The sequence below is a fragment of the Mustela nivalis genome, assembly GCF_964662115.1.
Source record: "Mustela nivalis genome assembly, chromosome: 8".
NCBI lineage: Eukaryota > Metazoa > Chordata > Mammalia > Carnivora > Mustelidae > Mustela > Mustela nivalis.
Window position 1 is genome coordinate 21,280,174 of NC_139027.1, and position 18,343 is coordinate 21,298,516.

Consider the following 18,343-nt stretch of genomic DNA (forward strand, 5'->3'; position numbering starts at 1 on the left):
ATGTCATTCTCCCTAGGTCTTCTCAGCTGATATAGCAAGGAAATAGATGTATGTACACATATCTATAAATATTTCCATATGTAACTATTTCTATATTAAGTTAAGCATGGGTTCCCACTGATGTCTTCAACTCTAATTCATTAACTGGATCATTTTAGCCTTCTCCCCATGTTTATCTATAAATATAAACTCCAGAAATAAGAAATCTGGTTCCCACTATCTATCAGCCATTTACTCACTCAATTCCAGTATACCTGTCTTGTCAACCACCCATTTTTTAAAGTAGGAATTCATTTTAATTGTTCCCAAACTACTTACTTCAAGTGCCTAAAACTCCACAAAGGACTTTATGTCACTTTGTTCTTAAAGTGCCTGATCTGTTCCCAGTCTTCAGTTTGCCAAACTAAAATGCCAGTTCTCACATTGATATCCTCTCCAGGCTTTGAGTCATCGTGGCTGTTTTTCTCTGGCTTTTCTCCAGTTGAAGTGTCCTTCTGGAGGTCCACTGACCAAAAAATGTATTCTTCGTAGGTACTCCCTGAGCGACAAACTCTTAATTCTACCAAAATCTGTGCCCTAAATGGTTTCGTAGACAGTGTAAAAGGCAGGGCTTGCCTTTGCTGCGAGAGAGGGGGTATGTTCTCCACATTTTTCCTCACTCCAGACAAAGTTCTCAGAAGCCAATTTGACTGCAATGAGAGATGGAGGTATCCTTTTAATGGTGTTTTCCCACACACCACATTGCCCAAGGAAACACCACTATAAATGGTACTTGGTCTCCTCAGTAGTCCACCACAGCCTAGTTAATCCAGATGTGATGGGAACTTGGTGGGATGAGGAGAAAGCAGAAAAGAAGATAAAACAAGGAGAAAGGAAGAAGAAGGATGGGGAAAGGGTGGTGATAATAATGTTTATAATCAATGATCTTCATAATTACTCACATGTGCAAAGAACGTCCACATACATGGTCTCATTTATCCATTAATTATAACTAAAAAAGTTTACATTCAAACTATCTTATACATTAAATTGGCTTTTGTAGGTTCTAGATTCAGGGATAGGTACAAGTCTCCAGCTGGGCCCATGAAAGTTGGCTCTGGGATTATTACTAGAAGTATTGAAAAAGAAGCATATTCTTTTTTTATGGGGATTGTAAAATAAGTGTAGGTGAATGTTCAGTCTATCTAGTAATTTGTTTATATGCATAGAGGAAGCTCTGAAGGAGTATTCTGAAAGGTTAATGTCAATTAATTTTTGGTGGTGAGATAACTGGTGATATTTATGGTTTTTACCACTTACATATTATTTATATTTTCTATAAAGTAGTGTATTATCTTTAACATGGATTTTTCTGTTATAAATCACTGGTTTTAGTTATTTATAATATATTTATGTTAAAATATATAGTAATATAGTAATATATTTATCATCTTTACAATATATTCATATAAATAATAGATTAATGTAATTTTTACACTAATGTAAGATAGAAGTGCTTTAACCCCCAAATGTCTATTTATTCCTTCCTTTGGTTACTGCCTTAAACCCAGTTCCCTATGCCTGGCAGAACATGCATCCTTAATCCCACGATGATCCAGTTTCCTCGAACAACTTTCTCAAAATAGAGTATTTTACCTTATAAAACTAAAGTATTGAGGAAAAAGAAAAATTTAAAAAGTAAAACATTTAGTAACTCAAAGGTTCTTTTGGTTTTGTCCATGTCCCACCAGACTTTGGGGCTACTAACAGAACCAAGTTGAAAGGTGGGGAGGCTCTGCTCTCACAGAGGGGTACTTACTCTGCCCTGGGTGAGCTGTGGCAGGGGCTTGGGGGTGGATGTGCCAGTTTTACATGACTTTGTGGTCTTTTCAGAAAGAGCTCTGTGGGTTTGGGGAGGGCTTTGATGGTCTCAGTAGACCTGCCAGAGAGAGGAAGCGATCACAACCCCCACCAGAAGAGGAACAGCCCAGGTCCTGGCTCAGGCCTTTCCTGGCTTTCCTCCTCCAGGATTTGTGAGGCCTCCTGGGAATCCCACACCGACTGGGAGGCCCTCCCTGCTGGCCAGGAGCTCAGTCCTTCTCTCTTCCGCAGCCCATAGGGGCCCCTTCCACACCTCCCCAAAGCACAGCTAAGTCCAGGCTGCAGCGTTTAACAAAACAACCCCTAAACCCTGAAGAGATGCCCGTTCATTCCGAAGGAAAACCACCCTCTACAATGATGATGCAGGGCCTGTAGCTTCACATTATACCGAACTGCTTTGTCTCTTTTCCAGAATAGGTTGAATTTTAAACTTTCGTAACCCAAAGACCTATTAAAGTATTTTCCTGAAAACAAAAGGGATTATTCCCGCCTGAGCTATCTACTTCCCCCTCCGCTGGAGATAGAGGAACCGGTATAAAAACCCCAGCCCATGCAATTCTGAATAGCAGCTTGGCCCCTTTCCTTGCCGCTGCTGGTTCCAGAAACAGCAGCACCCACCTTCTGCTTGCTCCCCTCCGCTATCTGCCTGTTTGGAAACAAGACGGACTCTGAAAGGCGGGCAGGGATTTGGCTGGCTGGGGACTATGCAGCAGGCCAGTGGCCAGAGAAACCACCACTTTTCCCAAGACTGGGGCTTTACATCTTGGAGTCAGATGCGGGGAGGGAGCTCCGGGATCTCCAGCCACCTCTGAATGTAAAGGAGGCGCTGGAGGAGACGACCTCTCCCGGCTCTTCGGGCCGAAACTCCCCGTAGCTCAGTGAGGTCAGTGCGGCAGGGGCTTGCTCCCAGGTGTCGGTTTGCACTGGGCTCTTCCCGGATTGCTTCAGCGCGGTCCCAGCGCCAGTTCTCCCACCCCACCAGCGCCTACACCGCCCTCCTCCCCTCCCAAGGCTTCTTAGCTTAAGATAACAGTCTTTTGTTCTCCCAGTGACTCCACACCCAAGGGGAGAGGGAATGAGGAAATCTTGGGAAAGTGCCGCCTATCTGATGAGGGTAAGAGGTAAGAGGCAGCTCCTCCGCTCCCGTGCCTTCCAGGGGTCCCCACCCAATTCGGGAGGCCTTTCTGGGCTTGGCTTCCTGGCAGGGAATGCTCAGACGCACTGGTGGTGCAGAGGTTGGTGAAGTACCTTGGCTCATAAATTTTCATCTTGGGGATACATTAAGGATTTTTTCCCCCAAGGAATCCTCCAAGGAGAAGGTGGGTGTCTTCTAGTGACTTCCCACTAGACCCATGATAAGATCCAGACTTCTTAGTGTGGTGTCCAGGACTCTGCAGAATCTTGCCTCAGCCTCGCTTGCTAATCCCCTCTTCTGCTATCTCTCCCTAGACCCGCTGGGCTCTAGCTATACAGAACTACTGTTACTCCCCTGAAGATGTTAGGCATTTCCATGCCTCTGTGACCACTTTGTGTATGCTATTTCCTCTTCCTGGAGTGCCCCCCCCCTTCTCTTCTTAAAGAACTCCTATTCATCCTTCAAGACCCTATTCAGATGCCTCCAAATCTTGCTTGACTTCCCAGACAGGATTGGATGCCCTGTGCTCCAAGGCATAGGGTTCCTTCCCTGGCTCATCACCCAGTAAGTAATTGTTAGGATTTGCATGTTTATCTTCCTCTTATTGCGCCTCTGGGGCAGGGACTGTCATTCACCTTTGTAAATCGGGGATGGGGGGGCCTAATAATTCCTCCGGCAGTATTTGTGCAAGAATGAACACCATTTCTGCCGGGTCTGTGGTATTTTTGAGTGGCATTAAGAGGACGACACCCTGTCACCATGGGCCTCCCCTGGCCCACAGTGCCATCTCTCCAGACGAGGGCCATGTCGGTGAGTCTGTGTATTCACACAGCATCTGTACAGCAATCCTCAGGTAGTTTTACATCAGATTTATTTATTTTATACAGGAACTCTCTGGGTGGTTATTATAGTTACCATCAAAAGATGAAGAGACTGAGATGCCAGGAGATTGAGTAATAATGTGTTCAAGGTTTCAGTACGTACAGAGTAAAGCTGGGACTTGAACCCAGGTCTTTTGGCTGCAAGAGCCACAAGATCTCTGCCTACACCAGAGATTCTCAATCAGTGGTCTTTGAATTAGCAGATCAGCATCACCTTGGATCTTGTTGGAAATGCAGATTATTGGTCCCTGCCCCAGACCTACTGAATCAGAAACTCCTAGGACAGACCTGCAATCTGTTTCAACAGCCCTGCAGGTGATTCTGTTGCATGGTTCATTCCAAGTTCAAGAACCTGGGGTCTACATCATGATTGTACCCGCCGCCCAGAGCCAGAGCCAGAGGAGGGCGCTCCAAGGCAAACTTTTCACCCCTAAGCAGTCCTGGCAGCTGGGATTGGACAGGTAGAAGGGAAGAAAAGGAAGAGAGTGAGTAAGGAGACAGAGCTCTAGTCCCACCAGTTCTACAGTCATTGGCTGAATGATTCTGAGAACTTTTCTGGGCCTCAGTTTTCTCATCTGTGAAATGAATCTCCCTTTATGTTCTGTTACTCAGCTCTCCTTCTTTGGAATTCCATGTTGTCTATGCTAGGAATGGAGTGAAGACAGAGTATGAGGAAATGAAGACAGAGTGTGAGTGCTCATTTTTAATGGATTTTTCCCATACTTGGAAATCAATGCCCCCAATTCCAGATCCTTGGACTATCTACCTTCTTCCTCCTTAGGGGCAGAAAGTCAGAGCAAACATTTGAGTCGACTTGACAATGAAACTTTGTTAGGCAAAAAAATAGAAACCCGTCTGATGGCATTGGTTTACACCTCCCTCCACTGTCTGGGGCTCCCTCCAGAGGGCCTTTTCCCTGATCCCTCCTCCTGTTACCTGCTTCCCCACTGTGACTCTGCCAGACCCTCTTGCTTACAGGATCATCTTCCTGTTTCCTCAGTGAGCATGGGTACTTTTCCGACTCCTTTCCACGCGGTTGCCCGACTCAGAGGCTCTCACATGGAAGCCCTATCCTCTGGTCCTGAGGGACTTACCTGGAGCCCCCAGCATTTACTGGCTGCTGGAAGATCTTTGTACATCAGGCTGAAAAGAAGAAAGAAGGAAGATTGTTTCTTGCCTCTTTGAGATGGTTACAAAAATTTGAGACAAGTAATGGCACCGTAAGAGTAGTAAGAGGATGGGCAGTCAGGGAGAGTACATGGCTGAACTCTCGAGTCCAGGGGGGCTGTCAGAAGGTGGGGAGTACAGTTGGTCAAATACTGTGTCACCTTCAGCACCATCACATGTGCCGGATGAACCGCCCAAGTGTCTAGCGAATCAGTGTCACGCTCACAAACTCAGGTGGGAGCTTTCCAGAGTTCAAGGAAAGCTTAAAATGCAGGAGATAAGGTGTTGCCCCGGTCCTTAGGTTAAAAGCCAAAGAAGGTGGTTATTAAAGAGGGCCCCAGGGGGACGCCTGGGTGGCTCAGTGGGTTAAAGCCTCTGCCTTCGGCTCAGGTCATGATCTCAGAGTCCTGGGATCGAGCCCCGCATCCCCGCATCAGGCTCTCTGCTCAGCGAGGAGCCTGCTTCCTCCTCTCTCTCTGCCTGCTTGTGATCTCTGTCAAATAAATAAATAAAATCTTAAAAAAAAAAAGCGGACCCCAGAAAGGACAGGAGCTCCCCAAAGCTGTATTCCTTGGCTGCAAGTGGCTCAGGGAAGCTGGCTACCTCCTAGAGTGGGCATCAGTGGAATTACAGGTTAGTAAAGAATGTATGTTCTCCAAACTCATCGAGTATACATGAAGTATTTTTAGCTTTTCTGTATGTCAATCATACCTAAATAAAGTGTTTTTTTTGTTTTGTTTTGTTTTGTTTTAAGCAATATGTGGGGACGCCTGGTTTGGTTAAGTTGGTTAAGCAGCTGCCTTTGGCTCAGGTCATGATCCCGGCGTCCTGGGATCGAGTCCCACATCGGGCTCCTTGCTCCACGGGGAGCCTGCTTCTCCCTCTGACTCTGCCTGCCACTCTGTCTGCCTGTGCTCGCTCTCTCTCTCTCTCTCTCTGACTAAATAAATTAAAAAAAAAAAATAAAGCAATATGTGTGTGAATTTGTGTGCAGTTACAGCTCCTGCTGTACTCTTTAAGTCAGAACACATGGTCAATAGTTCCTGATCTCCACCCAGTTCCCTGGAGGCCCACATTAACACCTTCATTGATAGATGCTCTTTTTGTCCCCTGTTCCAATTCCCAGGAAGGTGGGCCTGGTCGAAGTGCAGTCTGGAAACTGCCAGTCTTTCTCAGTGGGCCTGGCACTTCCCAGGATGAAGGGGGCTTGAGGTCCCGGGGCAGACCCAGGCACAGGCTCATCTCACTGGGACTGCTCCAGAATGGGTCCCTCTTTCTCCCTCACAGTCTGCTCTTGCCCCAGCTCAGCCTGCCACTGGCCTGTTCTCCTGTGCGATCTCCTTCTCCTCCTCTTCTGCAGATGTTCAGAATGTACGTCAACCTCACCTTAGAATCTTAGAATTTTCTAAGCATCCTACCTGCCAGCTTATGGGACTTCTGAACAGTCATTTCTGGTGCTGTCTTCCTTCCGAAGTTTGGCCAAGTCTGGAGTCTGAACACTTGGTTCTTTAGCTGTTCTGAGGTCGTGGGGGAGAGAGGAGGTGTGGACCATAGTGAGAATAAGCTGATGCAATCTACTGTGCGCCCCGCCCACCCAGGCAAATCACGTTACTTCCGTAGGCCTCACTTTTATCATCTGTAAAAGTAAAATCTTGATTCCGATGCCCTCTTGAGTTTCTCCAGCTCTAAGAGTCTGAGATCCTGGAGCCCACCCTGGCTCAAACGGAAGGCTTGGAAGTTCTGCCCATGACCCTACCCATGCCCAAGTGGAGCTAGAAGGGAGCACTTGTAGTGTAAGGACAGTGGGGAGGACTGTGGGCCAGTTGGGCCCTTGTTCTTTGTGGACTCAAGTTTAAGGAGCGCCTGTTGGGTGGGGCCTGGCTGGAAGGATTGAGCCAGATTTCCCCCCTGCCTGAGTGCTTGCCTCACAGGCTGTTACTTCATCCTCCTTACCACTTCCCAGGGCGGGGCGGAGCAGGGTGGGGAGGAGGGGAGGGGAGGAGAGGAGGGGAGGGGAAGGGAAGGGCGGATAGGCTCCCGCTGACGCAATAGAGGAGGGACAGACGCAAGCCTGTGTGGTTCTTCGAAGACAGAGCAAAGGTCAGCGGGGCCAGGTCCACCTGGGCTGCAGCTGCGAGGCTTGGCTCTCTGCAGGGTTTCAGCTTCCTCTTCTTCCCTGACTTTTTCTCCTGGAATGGAGTTTATTCTCTGGTTGTCAGAGCCAATAGTTGAAACTAATGTGTTAGAGTCTCCCCATATCAATTCACCTGCGGTGCTCTAACCTGCAGAGAACATCCTTGCCTGCTAGAAATGTGCACATATGTGTACACACACACACACACAGTGGGGACATCCGGAAGTGAGATAGTTATTCTAAGAATGTGCTCTCTGCGCTCTTCTGAGGAAGTGGGTTCGGTGGGGAGGCTCAGAGAGTGTCAGAAGATCTGGAAATTTCCTATGTGGCTAAAGTCTCAAAATAACGGCCTAGGGAATGCCATTTCTATTCCAGACCCCTTGTATCAAATATCAACAAGACTCCAGGCTACTTGCCCATCTCTCCGGGATCTGCACACCCTGGACACGATAAACTCTTGTAAACTTTAAAGTTAAACCCAAGTCTGCAAGGGGAACAAACCAAGGTGCATCAAGTCTTTTGTCAAGTCCCTGACAAAAGGAAAAATTGCTAAATACTGCGCTCAAACTAGCTCGGTAACGAGTAACTATACCTTCATGATAAATGGCAAAGAACTTCCTACTAAATTCATGCTTCAAGGCTGCACATTCTGCCAGGCCCTGTGCTAAGTGATACACATGAATTATCACATTTTGTCCTCAGACCCATGAAATAGTCTATTATTGTCCCCTTTTACAGATACAGAAGCTGAGGCACAGGTGTTGAAGTAACCTAAGGCCACGGAGCTAGTAAGTGGTTGAGATGTTAACCTTGTTCCCCTGACTCTGAGCTTTTTTTCCCCTTCTCATAACCACCTGAAAAACTCATCTATACAGAGGATTTAAGTGGGACAGAATCCTTCAAATTACAAAAGGATTCACCAGAATGTTCCCCAACTACCAAATTTCCTTATCACTTTAGTCAATAAAATCCACACTTTTATTTTCTGAACTTTGTTTTATTTCCATATTTTAAAGAATGTAGTTCTTGAATATAACAGACTTTCGCTCTTTGGGAAGGGTCACTACTAACCCTCTCATCAAATTAGTTAATTCCAGTTTGATCAATGCTGATAATACTTAACAATTGACTTATTTTCTTATGGGTATTGAATAACTAAATTTAGAAAGGAGCTTTGGGCAAGGTAGTTTATAATTTAAATATGAATTTTATAATTATACATTTGTCTATCTTCACACATGATCAAATTTAATTGAATAAATAGCCTGAAAGAGTGAAATTATAGTGTTATCACAGTGTAGCAGAAGTTGGGGGCTTTCTTCTTGAATCAGCCATCAACTTGATTTATAGATGTTTTATCTCATTAACCTTTATGTTGTGGAGCTAATTAGTGATGCTGGGAACTGCAAAACACACTTGAAGCAGCCATGTAGCTCTTTAACTCCATTGTGCACCAAATTAAACTGGACCCAATTATTCTGAATCATAGAAAACATCTTTGGAAAGACTTTGCCTGCTTCATTTCAAATGGCTTACTGGAATGAAAATCAAACTTGATGAGAACCCTGTTGTTTTTCTCTTTTGGCTGCATACCATTTTACATCGCCTGAATCCTTGAAAAGCTCTTCCCAGAGAGGAAGACACATGCAGATTGCTCTGACTATGCCTGTTTGGGCAGAGTTTTCCCAGGACTCTGTGGAGGGTCCTAAGGGTTTCAAGGCTGGCCTTCCATTGCTGGTGGGCACCAGGACAGCCATGCCAGAACCCAGCCCCATTCGGAGGGCTGGCATCTTGAGGATGGAGGGAGTCCCTCAGGTTCTTAAGGACTTAGAACCTTAGTCCCCCAGGTTCTCTGCATCTTTTTGCTCTGGTTCCCCATTCTTACTTTTGGGACTAAGCCCCTGAGGCCCTGGTAGTTGCAGTCTTTCTTCCCTTCCAGTCTTCTACGGGAGGATTCTGAGCTGCGTGGCCTCCCATCCTTGTGGCTGGATTAAGGTGGTGGCTGGGAGGGAAGGATGAGGAAAATCACAGAGGCTGGATCGATTGACATAGAAAAAAGTGCGAAGCTACTCCCTGGAGAGAGAAGGGGCTGGGTGTCGCTCTTGAGTGGAACTTTGAGAAAAATGGCCACTTCTTCAAGAAGCTTAGCCAAGATTTACATTTTTTAAGGCATTTGGAATTCGGCTTGTGTGTTTTTAAAAAAATATTTATTTTTAGAAAAAGGGGGAGAGGGCAAGAGCGCAAGTTGGGGGGAGGGGCAGAGAGCGAGAGGGAGGGAGAAGAATCTCAGGCAGAAGCCATCGTGCACAGAGCCTGATGCAGGGCTTCATCTCATGACCCTGAGATCATGACCTGAGCCAAAAGCAAGAGTCAGACGTTTAACCAACTGAGCCACCCAGGTGCCCCAACTTGTGTTTCCTTTGAATAGGATACCACATGAAGATGGACCTCCATAGGGGAGGCTGAGATTGATTCAACTTACATTTCGAGTAATTTTCTGAGAGAGGAAACTGGTTCGGGTGGAAAAATATAAAGGCAATGCCTTACGGTGGGGTTTTCTGAATTTGCATGGGCTTAGAACAGAACTGTGAAGTGTGGGGAGTCATAGAGAAAGACCCATGGGATGATATATTACCTCCACCTCCTTCAGATTTGTGGGTGAAGTTGAGGTTTCTTTTGGGGGTGATTTCACTTGAAGAGTAAACCTCAGTACTGGGGTAAGGTGACACCAAACTTGAACTTCTTTTCTTGGTTTAGTTTAAAAATGGACTAGATCGTTAACATACAGAAGAATTTTTCTGTGGGTTCTTGCTCCTTAAATGCCAAACTGATGTTCTAATGCTGTTTAACATGTCTCTTGGGTGAATGACTCAGCCCTGGCCTCATGGACCCTCCACAGGCTCTCCCTCCCTCAGGGGTGCAGGTGTGTCCCCACCTCGGTTGGAGGCCAGGAAACTAACCACAATCTCTTGGCTATGAGACTCTAGTCTCCTGCCTTGGAGGCAAAACAGGGTGAAATACAGGCAGGCAGGATCCCAAACCACAGAAGCTCAAGTTAGGTCATCTTTGTGAACATGACAACTTGCTGTCTCTCTTAGTCAACAAAAAGAAACATAGACCCATTCAAAAATGTCTTGAAAAGATGGAATTTGCATGACTTTGGTGACTTGCCTTTGGGTGCTATTCCAAACAAAAGGGGAATTAATTAGTGAGTCCTTTTCACAAGCGAAGAAACGTGCAATGGTACACTCACACCAGTTTACTGCAGGACCATTGAGTACATGAGTTTAAATCACTTGTCCGGTAGCCAGGGAGTACAATGTCTGATTAAGTCTCGTTCCTTCCTCACATGCACCTGGCAACTTGGGGGACTGTGTGCTGGGCAGGAACCATCTCCTTTTTCTTTTTTTAAAAAGATATTATTTATTTATTTATTTGAGAGAGAGAGTGTGTGTGAGCATGAGCAGGGGGAGGGGCAGAGGGAAAGGGAGAAGCAGACTCCCTGCTGAGCAGGGAGCCCGATGCAGGGCTCCATCCCAGGACCCCAGAATCATGACCTGAGCCGAAGGCAGGTGCTTAACCAACTGAGCCACCAAGGCACCCAGGAACCATCTTTCAAAGCCCTTGGAGAAGTGGCAGACACACTGTCCCTCTGTGGAACCAGGCTCATTGGGGCAGTTAGAAATTAGGATAAGGATCAGGTTAGTGGGGAGGAAGCAGTGATGGAAAATTCTTCTGAAAACAGTTATTCATGGGAACTCCGCCATGACTGGTATGGCCATTAATACGGTCATTTCATTTTGCCTTAAATGTGGGATCCAGTCCAAGGCAGAGGGAGATGAACGCTTAGGAATGCACAGTGACTATTCACCCAGTTTACTGGTGGGAATCAAGCAAATGAAGCGGCCTGAGAAAAACAACACTGCTTTAAAAAGCATTCTTTTGTGTTCACAGCATATTTACAAGAATCATTAGGGAAAAGGGACTGGTGGTTTGAGGAATCTATCAGAAATCTTCGGCCCAGTCTGTTGCTAGGGCAGAGAATGAATTTACCTTACGGAAATCCTAACTGCTACTGTCAGAGAGATCCAGGAAGTCCGGGTGATGCTACGCATGGAGCAACAAACAGAAACGTTTTCTTTTCTCGACTGGCACCCCGGAAGACTAGGAATAACAGTCACTTCAGATAGGAGTTATTGATCCATTCCTCCAAGGCTAGTTAATAACAAATACTGTTTGTTCTTTGTAGGACGTAACATTCGCCCAACCTACGTATATAGCACATGGAATTTGGCCTTAACCCACAGAGCCACACTGGTTGCCTTTGACCCCGGCGTGCATCTTAACATCTGTTTCGAGCAGAGGAAATAGGAGAGTAATAGAATTGATGCGGAGTGAACCAAATTCTACCCATGACAGACATGCTTCAGGCAGCTTCATGGAATTACTCCTGGAGCCCAGATGAGATATTTCTGGACCTGAGGCCTCTCTGGCCACTGTCCCTGCCCCCACAGGTTGTTGATGTAGACCCCAATTCCTCTAGCAGACCTACTTAAGAAGGCCAGTGTATTTTTCTGGTTTCATTGTTCTGTTGCCTGTTAATCTCCACAGATGAGACAGTTTAACATACTCGTGTCTCTTGTGGCCAGAGATCTGGTCTGTGACAACATCAGGATCAATCTTGTCTTGGGAGGAGGACTAGACAGAGCCTGGCCGTAGTAATTACCATCGGGTCATGGTGGTTCGTGGCTCCAGAAGCTGGACTCTTCCCTTGTCCATTCACTTTATAAATATTGATTGAGCACCTGCTCTGCGCCAGGCCCACAAGTATGGCAGTAACAAAACAGATGGAAATCCCTGCCCCTCTCTGACTTGTGTTTCATTTTAAGAATCTGAGTGTTGTCCTACCATTTTGTCCTGAATTTTAGTGACTTCCAGTCAGTAAGCCACTTCTAGAACAATAGCTCCCAAACTTTAATATGCATGCAAGTCACCTGAGGGACCTTGTTAAAATGCAAATTCTGATTCACTAGGTCTGGGTGAGACCTGAGACTGTGAACATTTAACAAGCTTCCAAATGGTGCTGCTCAGCTTACGCTTTGAGTGGCAAGGATATACAGCCAGTAGTATCGGCACCATCTACGAATCTGACAGAAATGCAGATCCTCAGGCCTTGCTTCAGACCTACTGGCTCAGAATCTGACCTTTAACAAGGGCCCCAGGAGCTAAGAAACAACAGTCTAGAGCAGTGATTTCCAAAGCACAGGCAACATCAGAAGCCACAAGTGACAGTTCCAGAATCCCTGTGGGTCTCCCCACAGGAGAGGTAGGGTAGGGTCTTCCCCTGCCCACTGTGGTGTATCACCTGGCAGTGAGCGCCCTGGGTGATTTTGATGGAGACCAGGTTTGAAAACCTCCAAAGCATTTTCGGAGGACAATGTCTGAGCTTCACGAGACTGGAAAAAGCCTTAGAGGTGACCCGATGGTAATCATCTGAAATCATGTGCTCCTCTGAAGTTTCCCTCACACAAGCCCCAGATAAGAAACTGAGGCCAGGTTCTTGCCCAGGGTCTGTGGTTACAAATGGCAGAGTCTGGCCTCCAGCACATGCGCAGTTCTTCTTCTGCTGCAACCCCGCACCAGGGAATGCCTCTCCTTGACGCTGACCCAAATCTTCCCCTCTTTCAGGGTGAATTTCAGCCCATTACCTCTAAACCTCCACACCCTCCCCACCCACATTTCCCACCGACCAAACCACACATTTAATTGGTTGACTTCCCCAAAGACTGTTTCTGTCAGCCTTTTGATAATTTTGCGGCTCTTCTTGGGGGCAGGTGAAGTATGTGGGTGGCAAGGGTGTTGTCCCCTGGTTTTCCATCCATCTTTCAAGAAGGCAGTTGAACTTTCTACTTTTTGTCTTTCCTTTGAGCGTCTCTGATAAGTGTTCTGCAGCCTTCTGGAATGTAAGTGAGCACCTCCTCTCTTGGCTTACAGCTTCAGGACTTCCTCATTCTTCCAGATTGGCCACTTTCTCCTCTCCCCACCCTACTCAGGGAGGTGCTGCTCACCACGTGAAGTTGCGTGGACATGCTTGGAGCTCATGGTCTAAGATAAGGGTCTTAGCTCAGCATCCACATACCCTAGCCCAGTCCTTTTTGATCTTGAGTGTACATTAGAATCTCTTAAGGAGCTTAAAAAAACCCAATGTCTGCACCGCATGCAGGCCGATTAAATTAAAAATTCAGGGTGGGAGATAGGCATCAGTAATTTATGAAGCCCCCCCCAGGTCATTCCCATGTGCAGCCACAGTTGGGGCTTCCCAACCTAGACTGAAAGTCCAGGGAAAATTGTTTCTGGGTACGTATATTTCCTGGAAAAGCTAAGCGATAGCTTTTATCAGATGCTCAAAGGTGTCTATGGCACCTTTTGCCTCACCCCTCTCCCCCGAAAAAGCTCAGGGACTGGTCAAAGATAATATATAAACAGGAAGAGTTTACCAATTATTAAGGAAATACCAAATGCATGTGTTAACTAAATAAATAGGCATTAATATGCAGAGGAGAGAAAGTGCTGCTTTGCAAGTGAAGAGGATCTTGGGAGTGTTCTGGGTGGAGGGATGAGAGAGTCCCTACCTCTCCCAACTGCCGAGGAAAACCATGTGATTTCAGGTCCTGCCACTCTAGGGGTCTGATCACATCCCTTAACTCTCCACCGCCACACAGCAAAGTCCTGACTCCCAACCACAACATCCTGGTTCCTTCGTGACCTAGCTCCAGCATCCTTTCTGGCTCCTCTCCATCACTCATCATCATCACTCATCATCCACACACTCAAGCCCCAGGAGGATGCTTGCTGTCCAGTGTGTAGACACTGTGCCTTTGCTTCCATTCTTTCCCAAGTTCCTCCCACTCTGCCTGTCTCGGGATGGACCATGGAGGGAAGATTGAAGAAACAGAGAATGGCTGGAGGCATGTTCCCCGAGGGTGCTCAGGTCATATTTGGCAAAACAAGTAGGGCAGCTACCTGAGGAGCTCCTTAGAGGGATGACATGTGGAGATTCAGAAGCTCTGGCCTTCAAGGGACTTACATGCCAGTGCGGGGAAGCAGACCGGTGAGGAGCACAGGGAAGCATGATAGGTGCTCTGAGAGGGATATGTGGAGGGACATGTGGGGTGGGAGAGGGAGTGGACTGCATCCCAGGGCCCTGGAACAAGGGACTGACCCTGTAGATAAGAATAGTGACTGTATTTCCCAACCATAAGTCAGGTGGGACATAGGTATGATAGTGGTCTGGACAATGGGCAGTCAGAGACTTCTTGGAACAGCAGAGGAGGAGGGGGATAGCTCCTAGATCTTGGGTCTGAATCCCGGTGCTAAGCACTGGGAATGCAAGATTAACCGATGTAACACAGACACTATGTCTAAAGCTCTGCGAGAATAAATAAATGTTCTCCTCCACCTGCTTTCCTGGGCTGAGAATCCAGGTGAAACAGCTGTATCCTTCCCCCACTCAGCACCTCCCCATAACAGAGATGCGCGCCCCTCCCCTAAGGCCTTCACCCCTTCCACCTGGGCTGCCGGGATTCTCTAATTATTCTACACTTTAATAAGGCACAGAGGGCTCATTATGTAAATTCAGGCAAAAACAAAACAAAACAAAACAAAACCCACCCCAAAACCCAAATCATGAATCGCATCTGTATTAATAAACATTGTAATTAACACTTACCAACTGCCAACAAAGTGTTAGATGTAAATAACAGGTGGATGCAGGTTGAAGTAATGAGACTAGAAAGCCACTACTTCCTTTCTACTCCGTCCAGGAATTTCGAGAAATAGTTCATATGCTATCTCTTTTTATTTATTTATTTATCTATTCATTTATTTGTCTATTTATTTATTTAAAAGATTTTATTTATTTATTTGACAGAGAGAAATCACAAGTAGATGGAGAGGCAGGCAGAGAGAGAGAGGGAAGCAGGCTCTCCGCTGAGCAGAGAGCCCGATGCGGGACTCGATTCCAGGACTCTGAGATCATGACCTGAGCCGAAGGCAGCGGCTTAACCCACTGAGCCACCCAGGCGCCCCTATTTTTGGTTTTTTAAGTAGGCTTCACTCTAGTGCAAAGCCCGGTGTGGGGCTCGAACTCAAGACAGTGAGATCAAGATCTGAGCAGAGATTGAGAGACCAATGCTCAACTATCTGAGCCACCCAGGCACCCTGATAGCTCATTTTAAAATATTTTATTTTAAAGATTTTATTTATTTATTTGATAGAGAGAGACACTAAGAGAGGGAACACAGGCAGGGGGATTGGAGAAGCAGGCTTCCTGCTGAACAGGGAGCCCAATGTGGGACTCGATACCATGATCCTGGGATCATGACCCCAGCTGAAGGCAGATGCTTAACAACTAAGCCACCCAGGTGCCCCCAAATTTTTAATTTATTTACTTAATCTCTACACCTAGTGTGGGGCTTGAACTCATAACCCCAAGATCAAGAGTCACATGCTTTTCCAACTGAGCCAGCCAAGTGCCACCCTACTATCTCTTTTTAAAAACAAGCTTATAGGGGAGGTTGGGTGGCTTAGTTAAGTGTCCAGCCCTTGATTTCAGCTCAGGTCGTGATCTCAGGGCCCTGATTTCAGGGTCGTGATATTGAGTCCTGCATCAGGCTTTGCGCTGGGCATGGAGCCACTTAAGATTCTGTCACACCCTCTGACCCTCATTGCTCAGTGTACACACTCTCTCTGTCTCTCAAAAAAAACCCACAAAAAACCCAAAGCCCCCCACAGTCTTATAAATTCTGAACTCTGAAACCACTAGTACAATTTATCCACTGAAATGACTAGTACATTTATCAGCTTGCTATTTTAACATATTTAATAGTAATTTAACATTTGTGTGATGCCTCTTATCTCAGATTCATTTATGCATTCAGCAGCTAGTCAATATATGTGGTAAGCACTGTTCTAGGCACCAGGGTACAGCAGTGAGGAAACAAGACAAAGTTCCTTATCTTAGGAAGTTTACATTGTGGTGGGCAAAGACAGATAACAAGGAAATCAACAAATACACAAAATATTAAATGGTGAGACGTGTAGGAAAATGTAAAGTGAGGTAAGGAGAATAGGGAGTGTGTGTGTGTTCCTTTCCTTCTGTGGCCAGGCTTCACTGATTAGGTGACATTTGAATGACAGAATTTATTGATTGTTTACATATACGGCATGAGAGAAAGAGGTAACAATTTGGCTCCTGGGCTTTTTACTTGAGCAACTGAAAAAATGGAATTGCCACACACTGATATAGAGGAAGCCTTAGAGATACAGAGCAAGTTTGGGAATTGATTTTGGACATGTAGGCAGTTAAATATGCCCATGTGGAATCCAGAGGAAAGGTCGAGACTGGAGATATAAATTTAGAAATATTTAATCCCCCCTCCAAAAAGAAATCTTTAACCCCTAGGTTTTTCAAAACCCAAACTAGCTGTAACCACCGAAGGAATGAGTGTGGACAGAGAAGAGATCCAAGGACAGAGCATGGGCATGGGCAAGGGCATGCCTCCACCGAAAGGTGGATGAGGTGAAAACAGAGAAAGGATTGCTCATGAGGAAAGAGAAGAACTAGGAGAGTGGACACCTGCATACCAGGTGAAGTTTTTCAAGGAGTGAGGCACTGTGTAAAATAATACTGACCGATGCTGAGTAACAGAAAGCTCGAGAACTGACCATGGGGCTTGGTACTGTAAAGATCATTAGGCCCTCACCAGAGTGGCTTCTATTGAGAGGAGGAAGGAGGGAGGCAAAAGTTGGATGCCAAATCCTGAGTGAGAGAGAGAGAGAGAGAGATGTCTTTTTTTTTTTTTTTAAGATTTTATTTATTTATTTGACACAGAGAGAGAGAGAGAGATCACAAGTAGGCATAGAGGCAGGCAGAGAGAGAGAGAGAGGAGGAAGCAGGCTCCCTGCTGAGCAGACAGCCCGATTCGGACTCTGAGATCCCAGGACCCTGAGATCATGACCTGAGCCAAAAGCAGCGGCTTAACCCACTGAGCCACCCAGGTGCCTGAGAGAGATGTCTTAATCCATTGACTGGATACTGGTTTTGAAGAAACCAGCTATAAAAGATAATTTGAGTATGGACTAGATATTAAGAAACTATTGTTAATTTGGGGGAGTGAAAATACTATTATTGTAATAATCTTAGTCTTGACACATACCTACTTAAATGTGTAGGGGTTTAGGGTTGTGATATCTGCAATTTAATTTCACACAGCTTAGCAAAGAACCATATATATAAAATATATTTTTCAGACTACATAGCAGAATGTCAACGTTTGTTGAATTGGGCATATAGCGTGTTCATTGCACTGTCCGTTCAACTTTTTGATAAGTTTGAAATGCCTTTTTTATAGAAAACTTGGGGGAAAACTCAGACTCTGGGCCTCAGTGGTGGCAAATGGATTTTTTTAATAAGTTTTTTTTTTTAAAGACTTTATTTTTTTAATTGACAGACAGAGGACACATAGGCAGAGAGGTAGGCAGGGAGAGGGGGTAAGCAGGCTCCCTGCTGAGCAGAGAGCCCGATGTGAGGCTCTATCCCAGGACCCTGGGATCATGACCCGAGCCGAAGGCAGCGACTTAACCCACTGGGCCACCCAGGTGCCCCGGCAAATGGATTTTTTAAAGACCACAGGTGACTCTGATATACCATCAGGGATGAGAACCACTGAATCAACGCCCCACTGAGCATGAAACTGAGGTGTGAATAATTGAAAGACTTTCCAAAGGACGGAGGAGGGGGAGGGGAAGGGGGAGAATTGAATTATATTGTTCTGAAGAGCTAAATTTTCTTTTAAATACTTTTTGTGATGATAATCCATGAGATTGAATTTTATTTCACACGGTTGTAAGATTTAATATCTAGACAAAACCAAAGATTAGGAAAAAATTCCAAAGTCCTGATTATTGGGAAATGAGGTTACAAGATGAAGTTCTTGGTGTTGAAAGAGCCCGGGTTCCTTGCAGAGCAATATGAAGAATTATATTGAGTTGGAATTCTGACTCTGCCATTGACTGGTTCGGTGACATTAGGCAAGTTATGTGAGCGCCCGAAGTCTGTTATTCAGCCCCTTTTACAGGCAGGAGGTGCTGGGATGCAGTTAACAT

The 18,343-nt window shown here is 45.9% G+C and overlaps 1 protein-coding gene across 4 annotated transcripts in view; it reads left to right on the forward strand.

Annotated features, from left to right (window-relative positions):
• Window positions 1-18,343, forward strand: part of SLC4A1AP (solute carrier family 4 member 1 adaptor protein) — a gene marked incomplete at its 5' end in the record, with an annotated part of 117,021 nt that overhangs the window by 79,228 nt on the left and 19,450 nt on the right. Inside the window, 2 exons of one of the 4 annotated variants that reach the window (XR_014315459.1) lie at window positions 4,489-4,565; window positions 7,916-8,161. The exons of 2 other annotated variants lie outside the window; for them this stretch is intronic. Of the gene's footprint in view, window positions 1-4,488; window positions 4,566-7,915; window positions 8,162-18,343 lie in introns of those variants that run through there. One more of the 4 variants, XR_014315460.1, reaches the window with a different exon arrangement.